Below are 16,799 nucleotides of genomic sequence, written 5' to 3'. Positions count from 1 at the left end.
TCTGTTGTAGTCAAGTATGGCATGTGACTTAAATTCTGACAAAAGGGGTTGAACAAAAGTGATGTCTGAGACTTCTGGGTTATGCCACTAAAAAAAGGGCATGCCACTATTTACAATAGCCAAGACATGGAAGCAACCTAAATGCACATTGAAAGATGAATGGATAAAGAAGATGTGGTATACATATACAATGGAATAGTATGCAGCCATAAAAAATGAGATGCCATCTGCAGCAACATGAATGGACCTACAGACTGTCATACTAAGTGAAGTAAGTTAGACAAAGAAGAGACAAATATCATGATATCACTTACATGTAGAATCTAAAAAATTATACAAATTAACTTACTTACAAAACAAATAGACTCATAGATAATAGGAAAAAAAAAACTTACGGTTACCAGGAGGGAAAAGGGGGATGGATGAATATACTGGGAGTTTGGCATTTACATATACTAATTACTATATATAAAATAGATAAACAGCTGGTCCTACTGTATAGCATAGGGAAGTATATTCAATATCTTTTAATAACCTATATTGGAAAAAATCTGAAGAAAAAAAAATATATCTATATCTGAGTCACTTTGCTATACGCCTGAAACATTTTAAGTCAATGATACGTCAATAAAAAATTTAAAAATTAATGAAAGGAAAGGACATACCCTCCACTTCCTTCTCCCCATCCAACTAACTAATATGTAAAGATGGCAATAACTGGGGCAGCCATGTAAAATATGAGCTGGCACTTCAATAGTGACAATGACAAATTCAGAAGACAGAAGGGGCACCGTCTGCGGGGAGAGCAGGCCGGGCCTTGCCGTACTGAGCAGGGGAGCGGGAGCGCAAGCCGGGGAGGTGGAGGTGGCGGCGGCGGCGGTGGCGACCAGGCCTTGCGGCTCAACCAGGCATCAGAGCAGGCCTCCGCTGCACGTGCCCCGTGCCGAGCCCCACCGCCGAGCCCCCACCAGACTGGCGAGCGCTGGCCACCGAGGCCCAGGCTGCCCGCACTGTGCATTCTTGAAATCCTGAATCCTGTTTATAGCCCGGGTTCTTCTGGGGTTCCCAATGCAAATGCCAAAGGAATTGGTTATCCAGCTGGTTTCCCCATGGGCTACGCCGCAGCAGCTCCTGCCTACTCCCCCAACATGTACCCTGGAGTGAATCCTACCTTCCAAACAGGTTACACTCCTGGTACACCTTACAAAGTGTCCTGTTCCCCCACCAGCAGGGCAGTGCCGCCCTGCTCCTCCCCCAACCCCTACTAGATTGCTGTGTACGCCGTGCGAAGTGCCTACCCCCAGCAGAGCCCGTATGCACAACAAGGCACGTACTACATGCAGCCCCTGTACACGGCGCCCCCTCACGTCATCCACCACACCGCCCAAAGGCATGACGGCGACTGTGTACCCTGCGCCCATCCCTCCATCCAGAGGCAACGGGATCACTATGGGCATGATGGCAGGGACCACTATGGCCATGTCAGCAGGTACCCTGCTAACTGCCCACTCCCCCACTCCTGTGACCCCCCCACCCTGTCACTGTGCCCATGTATTGGGCCCCAGGGACGCCCACCTACAGCTACGTGCCCCCTCAGTTGTGATCGCTCTGCAAATGTTCGAGGATGGAGCTGCGCAGCCACATCCTGAAGGTTCCACAGCTAGTGCTGCAGGCCTCGCCTCCAACCAGGACTCTCTTTTTAACGCCCTCCACACTTAGCTAAACACTACTGCCGCTGGCCCAGCCCGCCCCAGCGTCCTCAGTCTCCACCTGACTCTTGGTTGGTCTTAGAGCAAATCCTGTTTTGTGGGCTGCCAGGCAATTTTTTAGCTAACTGTAATGTAAAGGGAGTATTCATCTATTCTGAATCATACCTAGTGGAATGCAAGTTCAAAACAACAAACACAAAAACAATGCTTGCTCAACCTACCTGCAGTGACTGATGCAGAACCATCATATGCAAAATCCAAAGGGATAGAATAGTATTTTACAACCTGTATCACTCATGCACTGTTGTAATGTATGTAAAGTCTTAAAGTTATAAAAAAAAAAAAAAAAAAAAAAAAGAAGGAATCTGTAACCAAGACTGGCTCTGGACTACTCACCCTCAGACTTGTTATGTGAGAAATAAATGTTTATATATTTAAAGCCACTATTATTTGGTCTTTATTGTAGAAGGAAAATCTATATCTTGAGAAATTTTGACCTGAAATTAAGGGAAATTTAGTCACAGAGGGGAAGCAATTTACCTTTTCTGGAATCAGGGGAATAAAAAAAGAGTATGTTTTACATTGGAATAAAGAATAAAGTAGTAGAGTGATATAAAGGCAGGTTAGGAATGAAAGGAGGGGAATATAGAAGCAGTAGCCGGTCTAATGAAAAATGGAGTTGATAACAGAAAGCTACAACTAGGCAAGGGCAACTTTCTCAAAGGCTACCTGGAGCCACATATAGTCTCATGGTATAACCAGTAACAAGAAGTGTGTCTGTTTTCTTAACAGAGGCTTTCTCTGTAGTTTAGTTAATTAGCTTCCAGGGATGCTGCAGAAGTTTCATCTCATGTAACAGATTCCACTGAGTAATAGTTATTGCTTGAATTCAACATTAAGAATAATTCTGAGGCCACACCTGGGTTGTAGAAGTGGGGAGTGGTAGCAGTTATGTTATGTGTTTGGCACCTTCCAGTTAGTCTATAATAAGGACAGCAGCATAATGATGGGGAAAGAGAATGAGACTTGGCAATAAAACTTTTTAGTTTATCATTTGATAACTTGTCCTGAGAGTTATGGTGGATGTGATTTCTGGAACTGTTCTGCTGCTGAATAGAGTTGGAAAGCAATAGGGGAATATGAATTAATGAGATGCAAAAGGTATTTATAAAATCAGAGGTAAGGACAATAAGAAGAGTTAGAAGAGACAGTTGGTCAGCAGGGATGAAAGGATTCTGAACTTTGCATGCTTCTCATTAGCATATTCTTGACCTTTAATTTAATGCTTGAACGTTGCATTATAGGCAGCTTGCTTGAAGTATTTTTCATGAGAGAGTAATTTTGGATAAAGGTCTTTGTGAAACAATTTAACTCGTCCAACTTTTTTTTTTTTAATTCTCCTAAGGCAATATTAAGAGGTTGATATGTCAACTGTAGTAGTGGATCACTCCCTGATTTTTATGTTTCCAATACTTTCTTAAATAGATATTTAAACTGTAAATTCATAGACTTCTCCTAAAAAAGAAAGGCTTACCATTTTCTTGTATAAGAGCTATCATGAGTATTCTCTTAAAATGCCCCTATATGCTTATTTCATCTTTTTACTTATCTGTAGTTTTAGTTTACTCTGAATGAACATGTGCTGTTTTACATTAAGAAACATAGTAGGAAAAATCATTTTTTCTTTTTTTTTATTGAAGTATAATTGACATACATTATATTAGGTTTCAGGAGTACAGCATAATGATTCAATATTTGTAAAAATGCAAAATGATCACCACAAAAAGTCTAGTTAACATCCATTATCAGAGTTACAGATTTTTTTTTCTTGTGATGAGAACTTTTAAGCAATCTTCAAATATGCAATACAGCATTATTAACTATAGTCACCATACTCCATACTGTACATTAAGTCCCCAGTGTTTACTTACATTATAACTGAAAGTTGGTACCTTTGACTCCTTTCACCCATTTCTCCCACCCCTCACCCCCCGCCACACTTCTGGCAATCACAAATCTGTTCTCCATATCTGTGAACATGGTTTGTTTGTTTTAGATTCACATATAAGTGAGATCATACAGTATTTATCATTCTCTGAATTCTTTCACTTAGCATAATACCCTCAAGATCCATTCATGTTGTCACAAATGGAAAGATTTCATTCTTTTCTATGGCTGAATAATACTCCATTGTGTGTGTGTGTGTGTGTGTGTGTGTGTGTGTGTGTGTATATATATATATACCCACTATATAATATATACATATTACGTATATCACATTTTATTTATCTAGTAATCTGTTGATACACACCTAGATTGTTTCCATATTTTGGCTATTGTAAATAATGCTGCAGTGAACAAGAGAGTACATATATCTTTCAAGTTAGTGTTTTCACTTTCTTTGGATATATACCCAGAAATGGAATTGCTGGTTCATGTGGTAGTTCTATTTTTAGCTTTTTGAGGAAACTTCATACTATTTTTCATAGTGGCTGCACCAATTTACATTCCCACCAACAGTGTACAAGGGTTCCCTTTTCTCCACATCCTTGCCAACATTTATTATTTGTAGGCTTTTTGATGGATAGCTGTTCTGACAGCTGTGATATAGGTATCTCATTGTAGTTTTGATTTCCATTTATCTAATGATAAATGATGTTGAGCATCTTTTCACATGGCTGTTGGCCACCTGTATGTTTTCTTTGGAAAAATGTTTATTCAGATCGTCTGCCGATTTTTTAATCAGAATTTTTTTTGCTATTGTGTTGTATGAGTTCTTTACATATTTTGGATATTGACCCCTTAACCATTGTATGATTTGCAAATATTTTCTCTCATTCAGTAGATTGTCTTTTGATTTTACTGGCTATTTTTTCTGTGTGGAAGCACTTTATGGGATGTAGTCTCACTTGTTTATTTTTGCTTCTGTTGTCTTTGCTTTGGGTGTCTAATCCAAAAAATCATCACCGAGACTGATATAAAGTTGCTTATCACCTGTATTCTCTTCAAGGAGTTTTATGGTTTCAGGTCTTATGTTCAAGTCTTCAGTCCATTTTGAGTTACTTTTTATGTGTGGTTTAAGACAGTGGTCCAGTTTCATTCTTTTGTATGTAGCTCTCCACTTTTCCCAACACCTTTTATTGAAGAGATTATGTTTTCACCATTGTATATCCCTGGCTTCTTTTGAACATTGTATATCAATTGACCACATATGTCTGGATTTATTTCTTGGCTCTTTATTCTGTTCCATTGAACTATGTATCTGTTTCTATACCAGTACAATACTGTTTTATTTACTACATCTTTGTAATAGATTTTGAAATCAAGAAATCTGATGCTCCAGCTTTGTCCTTCTTTCTCAAGATTGCTTTGGCTATTTGGGGTCTTTTGTGTTTCCATACAAATTTTAAGATTGTTTATTCTAGTTCTCTGAAAAATGTCATTGGAGTTTTGACAGGGATTTCATTGAATCTGTAAACTGTTCTGGGTAGTATGGACATTTTAAACAATATTAATTTTTCTGATTCTTGAACATGGATATCTTTCCATTTATTTATGTCTTGTTCAATTTTGTTTATCTATATTTTATACAGTTTTCAGCATATAGGTCTTTCACTTCCATAGTTAAATTATTCCTAGATATTTTATTCTTTTTGATAGAATTGTAAATGGAATTATTTTCTTCATTTTTCTTTCCACTAGCTTATTTTTAGTGTATAGAAACACAACAGATTTCTGTATACTGATTTTTTGTATCCTGCAACTTTAATGAATTTGTTTATTAGTTCTAACAGTTTTCTGATGGAGTCTTTAGCATTTTCAATACATAATATTATGTCATCTGCAAATAATGACAGTTTTACTTCTTCCCTTTCAATTTGGATGCCTTTTATTTCTTTTTATTGCCTAATTGCTGTGGCTAGGACTTCCAGTACTACATTGAATAAAAGTGGTGAGAGTGAGCATCTTTGTCTTATTTCTGATCTTAGAGGAAAGGCTTTCAGCTTTTCATCATCACGCATGATGTAAAGATGAAAAATTATTTTAGTTTTAAAAGAAAAAATGATCTTTAAAATAAAAATGATGTATGCAAATAAGCCTGGAAGAAAATATTTTCAAATGTTAAAAGTCATTATCTTTTATGATGTACTACATGTTTTTTTTTCTTTCTTCAGTTTTTTTATGTTTTAAAAATTATCTTGTATCAGTATGTGTTACTTTGTAACAGAAGAGCCATAACAATACTTTAATGCAAAAGAAAAATTATCCTGTAATTCTAATAGTCTTTTGAAAATAAAAGTCAAACACATATCTATCTAAACCCTTGGGAAGTCTTAGGAAAGGTTTCAAATCTGTTTTACTAAATATTTCTGTATATTTGGGAAGTTCTTTCTCCTACCTAACCCAACCTTTTCTTGCTGTCATTAAATAGCCTTTATCTCTTTTTTTCTCACCTTCTGGTTTTTTGAAAATTCCCATTCCAACATAGCTGTTCATTGGTAGATAGTATTTTATTGGAAAGACTGGTGTTTTATGTTAAATAGAATAGTTTTATTTCTAAAGGAGACTATGTTAGGAATGATAAATTCTATGAAAGTTTTCTAAAAGTATAAAACCTGTGTTTGGTTATTAATTAAAAGCTTTCCAAATTCCACCTAGTTTTGCCATATACATGCAAGACATACAGAGTTGCTGTGTGATGTCCTTTTAGGAAGAAATAGCATGAGAAATTCAAAGAAGAAAGTCTTAGTTTTTTGTTTGGTTTTGTTTTGTTTTACAAGTCTCCCAACAGAATATGGGGAGAGTTCATGCTGTTAACTGAAAAAGGTAGATTCAGTAAGCCCAAAACAGGGTATACTTGGAATGTGAGCCATACCATTGGCCTAGAAATAAAGAAAAAGTTTTCCAGTGAGAGAATGATACAGATGCTGGTGTTTGCATAGTAATGCAGATATTACTTCAACTCTAGAGTCTGTTTCAGACTCTATAATGTCTTTAGGTGGCCATCAGAGAATCAAACCTAGTGAAATAGACTCTACATTTTAGATGGTAACAGCAGGCAGGAGCCAAGGATGTGAAGGACCTTGGAGGCCATGTTATAAGCTTTGAAAAATACTAGCAGCTAGATGACTTTTAGGTTAGAGAAGTATTTGGTCAGATCACTGTTTAGAAGTCCCTCTGACAATTCTGTGAACAGTGGATTGGAAACAGAGAACAATCCAAGTAGGAAATAGAACTTGAACAAGGGCAGATGGAAGGAAGAAGATATACGAATGTGATTTCAGCATTAGAATCAACAGTCTGGAAGTGTGATATGTTTGAGTGGGTGTGAGTAAAGGGATAAGAAAGAGTAACACAACTTGAATGATCACCATTTATGGTTGTAAGCAATTGCAAGAAGTAGATTTGTGGAAAGACAAATTATTTGGCTTTGCATATACTAATTTTGAAGTCAACAGGGAAGAATATTACTGATATCCAACATAATTGACATAAAATAACACTATGTGTCCAGGTTAAACACACAGATTTTCCAAAGAAATAAAATATTTGACTCAAGAATACAATAAGTAATTACTAATTACCAAATTTCTAAAAGTGGATTTACTCAGCTTTTACTTAAAAATGTCTAGGATACCCAGTAAATGCAAATCATATATCAGATGAAGAAATGCTTCTATGATATGTTTCTGCAGAAATCTTAACCCTACAGGCATCAAAGGGTTGATGGTTTCTCACAAAGACAAATATTATATTCAGGTGAAAACCTAGTGATTGTGTCTAGTGAAAAGCAACACACTCAAAGTGCTGAAAATAATCAAGCAGCAGAAAATAAGTCAAGATCCAATGAGCAGGTGTGCAAAATACAATCAGCAGGAAAAGCGATTGAGGTGAAATGAATTTACTGATCAACTAATATTTTTCTATATTCTTGTTTGATCCATTGATTTAATTGTTTATTACTCACCCACCCCAAATCACAGTATCACAGTACTAAATTAACTCTCACCGATGATCCCAGAAACATAGCCCCAGAACTCTAATCACTACCTTTCTTGCCATGGATATCTTAAAACAATATTCCAATTTTCCCCATCATTCCACTCATGTAGCAAAGTATTATCAGTTCTGCTCCTTTCTGTGCCCCACTCTTAAACCTGGTTAGTCATTTTATTAATAGAGAATCTTCTTTCCTAAAGTTACACCTAAAATGTTCTCAGTTTTCAGGCATGAGACACCAGTAGACTAGTTTGCCCAATCTACCAAAAACCTACCCATTCCCATAAGTTAACTTTGACTTGCATAGGATTTGGACTTTCTGTAAATCTCAAAAGATTATTCCTTTCCTTTCTGGATTTCTGCCTTCCAATAATACATCCACCACTGGGTGAATATAATACTATACAGTAGGTAAAAATATTGTGAATGCATATGCTTTGGTGGGTGGAAATGAATATGAAGACCTTATTGAATGTGTGGTCAATATGTTATCTCCTCTAGCAAAAGAAGGTAAAACTTTGATGCAATATCAGATCAGTATCCTCTAGCAAAAGAAGGTAAAACTTTGATGCAATATCAGATCAGTATCAGGCTTAAGTACGTCAGGGTGAACGAGGAGTCCAAATGGAAACTAAGGATACTTGGTTGATTGTGAAAGAAAAGTTCAGCACTGGTTGAAGGGAGTGAATATACAGAGTGCCAATAGTTACTGATAGTCCATGATGGTCAAATCCAGTATACTCTCTATGCTATTTTTATGTTCCACAAGTGACAGGTTAATATAAAGAAGGTAACGTAGTTAGTGGTGAAACTAGTATTCTGCAGTGATTCCACCAAATAAATATGCTATCTTAGCTTTGCATTTTTAATGACCTGTATCATGTAAAATATACCCAAAGAATTATAATGATAAAACTCCTAGAAGCTCATTACTTTTTATTTGTATGACTGAATCAAGTGATGTGGCATACTGATAAAAACATATGCCCGCCAGGGGCTGGGCATCTACATTTACATGAAAATGAAAGATGGTTTTGAAAAGGAACTTACCATGTTAAAATGTATTTAATTTTGTCTGCAGTTGTATTGTGTTAATGGAAAGTTTAGTATTAAAATGACAGACAAAAAAAATCAATCTTGATTTGAAAGATTTATGATGAATCAGATGGATAGGGAGAGGGCATTACTGCACTCATCACCAGTTATTAGGAAGAATTTACAATGCACATCCCAGCCTGTTTCTCTCATTTAGTTCTTAAGGTACAGGCAAGTGTTTGTTTATATAATGATTAAATTAACCAATGTTATTAAGCAACATTTTAAATAATAATTTATTAGTAATATAAAGTGAAACCATCTTATTTAGTAATGCCAAGGCTCAGAAAATAAAGCTTTAGCAGTACTCCAAGTCATTAACAGCCACCAAAAAAAGTTTGATATATTTAAAGTATAATTTATTTTAAAGTAATTATATGAAGTGCTATGCATTTTGTAAAGGGTTAGTGTGACACAAGGGCAAATAGAAAAGTGCTTATTATATAGAAATCTAGGCTTTGGCTTACCATTATACTCAGCATTGGCCTGACTTTGCCCCAGTACTAGATATTCCAGGATTCCATAAATTAATGCATGTACAGAAGATTCTGTGAAAGAGGGTAACTTGAGTAGAGGAATTCAATTCTTTCTTCCTGGAACCTTTCTCCACACAACTGACTTAAGTCATCAAAGGAAAATAGCCTATTGGTGGGAGCTGGTGGAGGAAGAGGGAGTTAAGCAGAGGGTTGTGTAGAAGGACAGTTTTGGCCAAGGGCTCATATTCACACAAGGCTTCCTCAAATTTAGATTTCTCATATTGTCTCCAAATCTTGCTATACATAGAGTGAATTGTATTTTACATGCATTAATTTGTTTAATTTAAACATTTTAGAGCATTTGCAATGCCTGAAAAGACTCACAAAATAACATGAAAACTACAGGGAACTCTGTATCAAGTCTGGAACTCATTCTTAAGCCACAAATTCGTCAGATTTCTGCAATGTATAGAACAAAGATACTGAGCAACCATTTCATAACTGCCCAACCTGAGGTATAAAAATCCCTTAAACACTACTGGAGTGGATACTTGTCACTTGTGTGGCTTCCTAGCATCCAAATGCTCTACATCTTTGGGAGAAATCTCTCATTATGTGTCCTGCTGATTGGATGGCTTTAATCTGCTGTTATTTGCCCTGTCTCCTTTCCAGTGCTTGTATGTATGGACCAAATGAGATAAACAATGTGAATATTCTTTGGAAAATATTAAGTAATTTATAATTGTAAGTACTATTTGCATGAATTATTGACTCATGCCATATTAGTAAAGTACTACAGCTCCTGTTCTCACTCAAAATTGTTAACAAATAATATGGCATTATTTTCTTAGTAATAGTGCTCAGAAATATGGTTCATCTTAAGAGGACTTCTCAGTTATTTGGAACCCTATTATATATAAATGCATTTATCTTGTTTAAAACTTCCTGATGAGGATTTAATCATCATAGAAAATTGTTCAACATGCCTAATAAAAAGTGATGCCAGATATGTGTTTGGCATATGAATGACAGAGTGAAGCTTTCTATTTTTTTGCCATTGACCAATGCTAGATTGATTTAAGCTCTTTTAGAGGCCAGTCTATTTTTTCAATTATTATTATTATTGTTGTTGTTGTTGTTATTGTCTCTTAACAAGATTAATGTTTTTAAAATTATTTATTGAATTATAATTGACATAACATGTTAATTTTGGGTTTACAGCATAGTGATTCAATATTTTTATACATTAAGAAGTGAAAACCACAAGAAGTCTAGTTACCATCTGTCACCATACAGAGTTATTACAATATTGTAACTAGATTCACTATGCCATAAATTATATCACTGTGACTTACTCATGTTTGGCTGTAAATTTGTACCTCTTAATCTCCTTTACCTATTTCACCTGTCCCTCCTCTGGTAACCAGTAGTTTGTTCTCTGTATTTATGAGTCTGTTGTTGTTTTATTTATTTGCTTTGATTTTTAGATTCCACATATAAGTGAAACCATATGGCATTATTCTTTCTCTGTCTGACTTTTTTCACTTAGTATAATACCCTCTAGGTCCATCCATAGAAATCCATGTCTTCTTTGTACATTAATCTATTGATGAAGACTTAGGTTGCTTCAGTATCTTGGCTATTGTAAATAGTGCTGCTATGAACATAGGGGTACATATATCTTTTCAAATTAGTGTTTTTGTTTTCTTTAGATCAATACACAGAAGTGGAATTGCTGGATGTTATGGTAGTTCTAATTTTAGGTTTCTGAGGAACTACTACAGTTTCCCATGGTGACTGCACAAGGGTTCCCTTTTCTCCATATCCTCACCAACACTTATTTCTTATCTTTTTGATGATAGCCATTCTGACAGGTGTGAGGTGATGTCTCATGGTGGTTTTGATTTACATTTCCCTGATGGTTAGTAATGCTGAATAACTTTTCATGTACCTGTTGGCCATCTGTATGTCTTCTTTGTAAGAATGTCTATTCACATCTTCTTCCATTTTTTAATTGAATTGTTTCTTTTTTTTGCTATTGAGTTGTATGAGTTTCTTTATATATTTTGGACATCAAACCCTTATCAGATATATTGTTTGCAAATACATTCTTCCATTCAGTAAGTTGCCTTTTAGTTTTGTTGATGGGTTCCTTCACTGTTCAAAACCATTTTAGTTCGATGTAGTCCCATTTGTTTCTTTTTGTTTTTGTTGTTTTTGCCGGAGGAGGTATATCCAAAATAAAAATATTGCTAAGACTGATGTCAAAGGGCTTATTGCCTATGTTTTCTTCTAGGAGTTCTATGGTTTAAGGTCTTACATTAAAGTCTTTAATCCATTTTGAGATAATTTTTGTGTGCAATATAAGACAGTGGTTCAGTTTCATTTTTTTTGCATGCCACTGTCCTGTTTTCCCAATACCATATATTTAAAGAACTGTCTTTTCCCCATTATGTGTTTTTGCCTCCTTTTGTTGTAGATTAACTGAAAATATATGCTTTGTTATATTTCTGGGATCTCTATTCTGTTCCATTGATCTGTGTGTCTGTTTTTGTGCCAGTACCAGCCTATTCTGATTACTATAGTTGTACTATAGTTTGTAATCAAGGAACAAACTTCCACCTTTGTTCTTCATTGTCAAGATTGTTTTGGCGATTTGGAGTCTTTTGTGGTTCCATATGAATTTTAGGAATATTTGTTCTAGTTCTATGAAAAATGTCATTGGTGTAATGATAGGGATTGCACTGAATCTGTAGATTTCATTGGGTACTATGGACATTTTAACAATATTGATTCTTCTAATCCATGGGTGTGATACATCATTTCATTTATTTGTGTCCTTTTCAATTTCTTTTATCAATGTGTTATAGTTTCAGTGTATAGGTCTTTCACCTCCTTTGTTAAACTTATTCCTAGGTATTTTATTCTTTTTGAAGTAAATGTAAATGAAATATTTGCTTAATTTCTCTTTTTGATAGTTTGTTTTTAGTGTATAGAAATTCAACTGATTTCTATATATTAATTTTGTATCCTGCAACTTTACTAAATTCATTTATTAGTTCTTAACAGTTTTTTGTTGGAGTCTTTGGAGTTTTGTGTACACAGTATCATGTCATCTAAAATAGTGACAGTTTTACTTCTTCCCATCAAATTTGGATGCCTTGTATCTCTTTTTCTTGTATAATTGCTGTGGCTAGTACTTCCAATACTATGTTGAACGAAAGCAGTGAAAGCAGGCATCCTTGTCTTGTTCCTGATCTTACAGGGATGATTTTAATTTCTCACCATTGAGTATAATGTTAACTCTGAGTTTGTCATGCTTGGCCTTTATTATGCCAAGGTGCATTCCTGCCATACCCACTTTGTTGAGTTTTTATTATAAATGGGTGTTGAATTTTGTCAAATGTTTCTTTCTGCACCTATTGACATGATCATATGATTTTTATCCTTTGTTTTGTTAATGTGATGTATCACATTGATTGATTTGTGGATATTGAATCATCCCTGCATCCCTAGAATAAATCCCACTTGATCATGTTATGTGATTCATTTAACACATTATTGAATTTGTTTTGCTTCTGATCTGTAGAGGACTTTTGCATGTATGTTTATCAGAAATATGGGCATGAAATTTTCTTCTTCTTCTTTTTTTTTTTTTTTTTTTTGTAGTGTCTTTGTCTGGTTTAGGTACCAGAGCAATGCTGGTGTCATAGAATGAGTTTGAAAGTGTTCCTTCCTCTTCAGTTATTTAGATAGTTTGAGAAGGGTAGATACTAAATCTTTAAATGTTTGATATAATTAATCTGTCTGATCCTGAACTTTTGTTTCTTGGGATTTTTTAAATTATTGATTCAATTTCAGTACAACTAATTGGTGTGTTGAGATTTTCTATTTCTTTCTGATTCAGTCTTGGAAGATTGTATGTTTCTAAGAATTTATCCATTTCTTCTAAGTTGTCCAATTTTTTCACATATAATTGTTCATAGTATTCTCATAATATTTGCATTTCTGTGGTGTCAGTTCTAACTTCTCTTTCATTTCTGATTTTATATATTTGGGCCTTTTCTCTTTTTTCCTTGATGAGTCTGTCTAAAGGTTTATCAATTTTGTTTATATTTTCAAAAAACCAGCTCTTACTTTCCTTGATCTTTTCTATTGATATTTAGTCTCTATTTTATTTCTTTCCATTCCAATCTTTATTAATTCCTTCTTTCTACTAATTTGGTCTTATTTTTCCTAGTTCCTTTAAATGTAAAGTTAGATTGTTTATTTGGGATTTTTCTTTTTATTAGGGTAAGCCTGTATCACTATGAACTTCCCTCTTAGAACTACTTTTATTGCATTCCATAGATTTTGGAAAGTTGTATTTTCATTTTCGTATTTCTCTAGGTATTTTAAAAAATTTTTCTCTTTGATTTCTTTGTTGATCCATTGACTGTTTAGTAGTATGTTGTTTAGTCTCCATGTGTTTGTTTTCTTCCAGTTTTCTTCTTGTTATTGATTTCTAGTTTCATACTATTGTTATTGGCAAAGATGTTTGATATTATTTCAGTCTTCTTAATTTACTGAGACTTATTCTGTGGCCTAACATGTGATCTGTCCTGGAGATTGTTCCATGTGCTCTTGAAAAGAATGTGTATTCTGCTGCTTTTGTATGAAATGTTTAGTATATATCTATTTAGTTTGTCTGATCTAAAGTGTCATTTAAGGCCAGTATTTCCGTATTGATTTTTTGTCTAGATGACTTATTCACTGATATAAGTGAGGTATTAAAGTTCCCTCTAATTATTGTACTGCTGTTTATTTCTCCCTATATTTCTGATAATATTTGCTTTTTGTATTAGATGCTTCTATGTTAGTTGTGTAAATGTTTACAAATGTTATATTTTCTTGTTGGACCAACTCCTTTACCATTATGTAATGCTGTTGTCTTTGTTACAGTCTTTGCTTCAAAGTCTATTTTGTCTGATGTAAGTATTTCTACACTGGCTTTCTTTTTGTTTCCATTTGTGTGGTGTATCTTTTTCTATTCTTTCACTTTCAATCTGTGAATGTCTTTAGGTTTGAAGCAAGTCTTTTATGGGCAGCATACAGAAGGAATTTGGTTTTTCTATCCATTCAGCCATCCTATGACTTTTGACTGGAGCATTTAGTCTTACATTTAAATCAATTATTGATAGTTATGTACTTATTTCCATTTTGTTAATTGTTTTCTGGCTGTTTTTGTAATATCCCTCTGTTCCTTTATTCTCTTTTTCTCTTGCCTTGTGCTTTGATTGTTTTCTTTATTGTTATGTTTATTTTCCTTTCTCATTTTCCTTTGTGCATTTTATTATATGTTTATTATATGTTATATGAGAGTCACATATAGCATCCTATACATACAACAATATCTTTTAAGTTTATAGTAACTTAATATTGAACAGATTCCAAAACTTTATATTTTTACTCCCCACTCAAAGTTTTATATTCTTGATGACACATTTTATATCTTTTTACTTTATGTATCCCTTGATTAATTATTGTATTTTAAATTAATTTTACTACTTTTGTCTTTTTTCCTTTGTACTTGCTTTATAAGAGAATGATCCACTGCCTTGATTATTTATTTATGTTTTCTAGTGAGAATTTACTTTTTAATCTTTTCTTACTATTTAGTGCTTTTACCTTTTAGTTTAGAAAAGTCCCTTTGACATTTCTTGTAAGGTTGGATAGGGGTAATAAACTCCTTTAGCTTTTGCTTATCTATAGAACTCTTAATTTCTTTCTCAATTCTGAGTGATAACCTTGCTCATTAGAGAATTCTCAGTTGCCAATTGCTTTCTTTCAGCACTTTGAATATGTCATGCCACTCCCTTCTGGCCTGTAATTATTTTTTGCTAAAAATATGCTGATAGCCTTATGGAGTTTCCCCTGTAGGTAATAGGTCACTTTACTCTTACTGCTTTTAAGATTCCCTCTTTAACTTTTATACATTCTAATTTTATTTAATTATAATGTGTTTCAGTGTGTTTTTATTTTAGTTCATTTTACTTGGTACTCTCTGGACTTCCTGGACCTGGGTGCTTGTTTTCTTCCCCAGATTAGGAAAGTTTTCTAGCTATTATTTACTCAAATAATTGCTCTGACCCTTTCTCTTCTTCCTCTGACATCCCTATAATATAAATGTTTTTTCCTCTTGATATTGTTCCAGTGATTCTTTAAGGTATCCTCATTTCTTTTAATTCTTTTTTTCACTTTGCTATTCTGAGTGTTTTCTGTTGCTTTATCTTCCAACTCACTGATTCATGCTTCTATTTCATACATTTTGCTCTTGAATTCTTCTAATGTATTTTTCAGTTCAGTTATAACTTCTGTTTGGTACTTTCTTATATTTTCTGTCTGTGTTGATGTTCTCACTGTGTTCATCCATTCTTCTCCAGAGATCACAGAGCATTTTAATTACTGTTACTTTGAACTCTTATCAAATAGGTTGCTTATCTTTTTCATTCAGGTCTCTTTCTGGGGATTTGCCATGTTTTTTTGATTTGGAATGTATTCCCCTGTCTCCTCAGTCTGCTTGTCTCTGTGTTTATTTGTCAATATGTATGAGGCAAAATGGCTACTTCCCTCAGTCTTAAAGAGTGGTCTGTGTAAGAGCTGTTCCATGTGGCCCAGAAGCACAAACTCCACTGGCTACAAGAGATAGGCACTCTATAGTGATAGCCACAATTTTATGTGGGCTATAAGTGTCTACTGGCTGTGTCTGCTGTGCAGGGAGGACAGTGGTCAGGGCACTCCACCTGGCCTGATTGCTGTTCGGTCATATACAGAGAGGAAAGGTTTAGAGTTATTTGCCCATCCTTTTTGCAGCTTGGTCCTTGTGCAGGTTGGGTGGAGTTCAGGGTGCTCTAGCCTGGTTGTGAGTCAGCTGTTGCAAGGGAATGGTACAACCTAGGTTGCTTGCTCGACCCAGTTGCAACTTAGCTGCTGTGCAGGGAGGGCTTGACTCACCACACTTGCCTGTCCCAACTCTGTGTGGGGTGCCACCTGATTTATTCTTGATACACTCCTGTTGCTAAGGAGTTGCCAAGGCCTGTCAGTGTTCCAAGGGGAGGAATCTTACCCCAGCACCTAGTTTCAGGCTGATTGGATGCCAGATCTTCAGGCAGCAGCTTTTAAAGTATGAAGATATATACAGTCCTATGATTGTGGGGCCACAATCATAATTCCTGCTGGCCTCCAGACCAGGAGATCTAGTGTTGTCCTCTGGGCAACAGCTTCCAAAATTGGGGCTCCTGATCAGTGTATAAGGTCCTTTCTAGGGAGTCTTGTCAAGCTGCAGTGAGGCCAAGGGGGTACACAAGGATGTTGTCTCCCTGCTTACTTTCCCTTGGAGTGCCTCCTTAGCCTCTGTGTGTATAGGAAACATAGATCCTGCCCCTCAGAGTGAAGCTCTAGGCTAAGCAAACAGGACTTTTTCACAGGAAAACTGGGGGGTGTGTTTCAGTCTACTGTCTGTGCAGTGCCCTGAGGGTGG

At 35.3% G+C, this 16,799-nt stretch overlaps 1 pseudogene; it reads left to right on the top strand.

The window, feature by feature from the left end:
• Positions 1-737: 737 nt before the first annotated feature.
• LOC105085524 (myelin-associated neurite-outgrowth inhibitor-like) lies at positions 738-1,603 on the top strand (annotated as a pseudogene).
• Positions 1,604-16,799: the final 15,196 nt, after the last annotated feature.

This window comes from Camelus dromedarius, chromosome X (genome assembly GCF_036321535.1).
Source record: "Camelus dromedarius isolate mCamDro1 chromosome X, mCamDro1.pat, whole genome shotgun sequence".
NCBI lineage: Eukaryota > Metazoa > Chordata > Mammalia > Artiodactyla > Camelidae > Camelus > Camelus dromedarius.
This window is presented reverse-complemented; position numbering and strand designations above follow the sequence as displayed.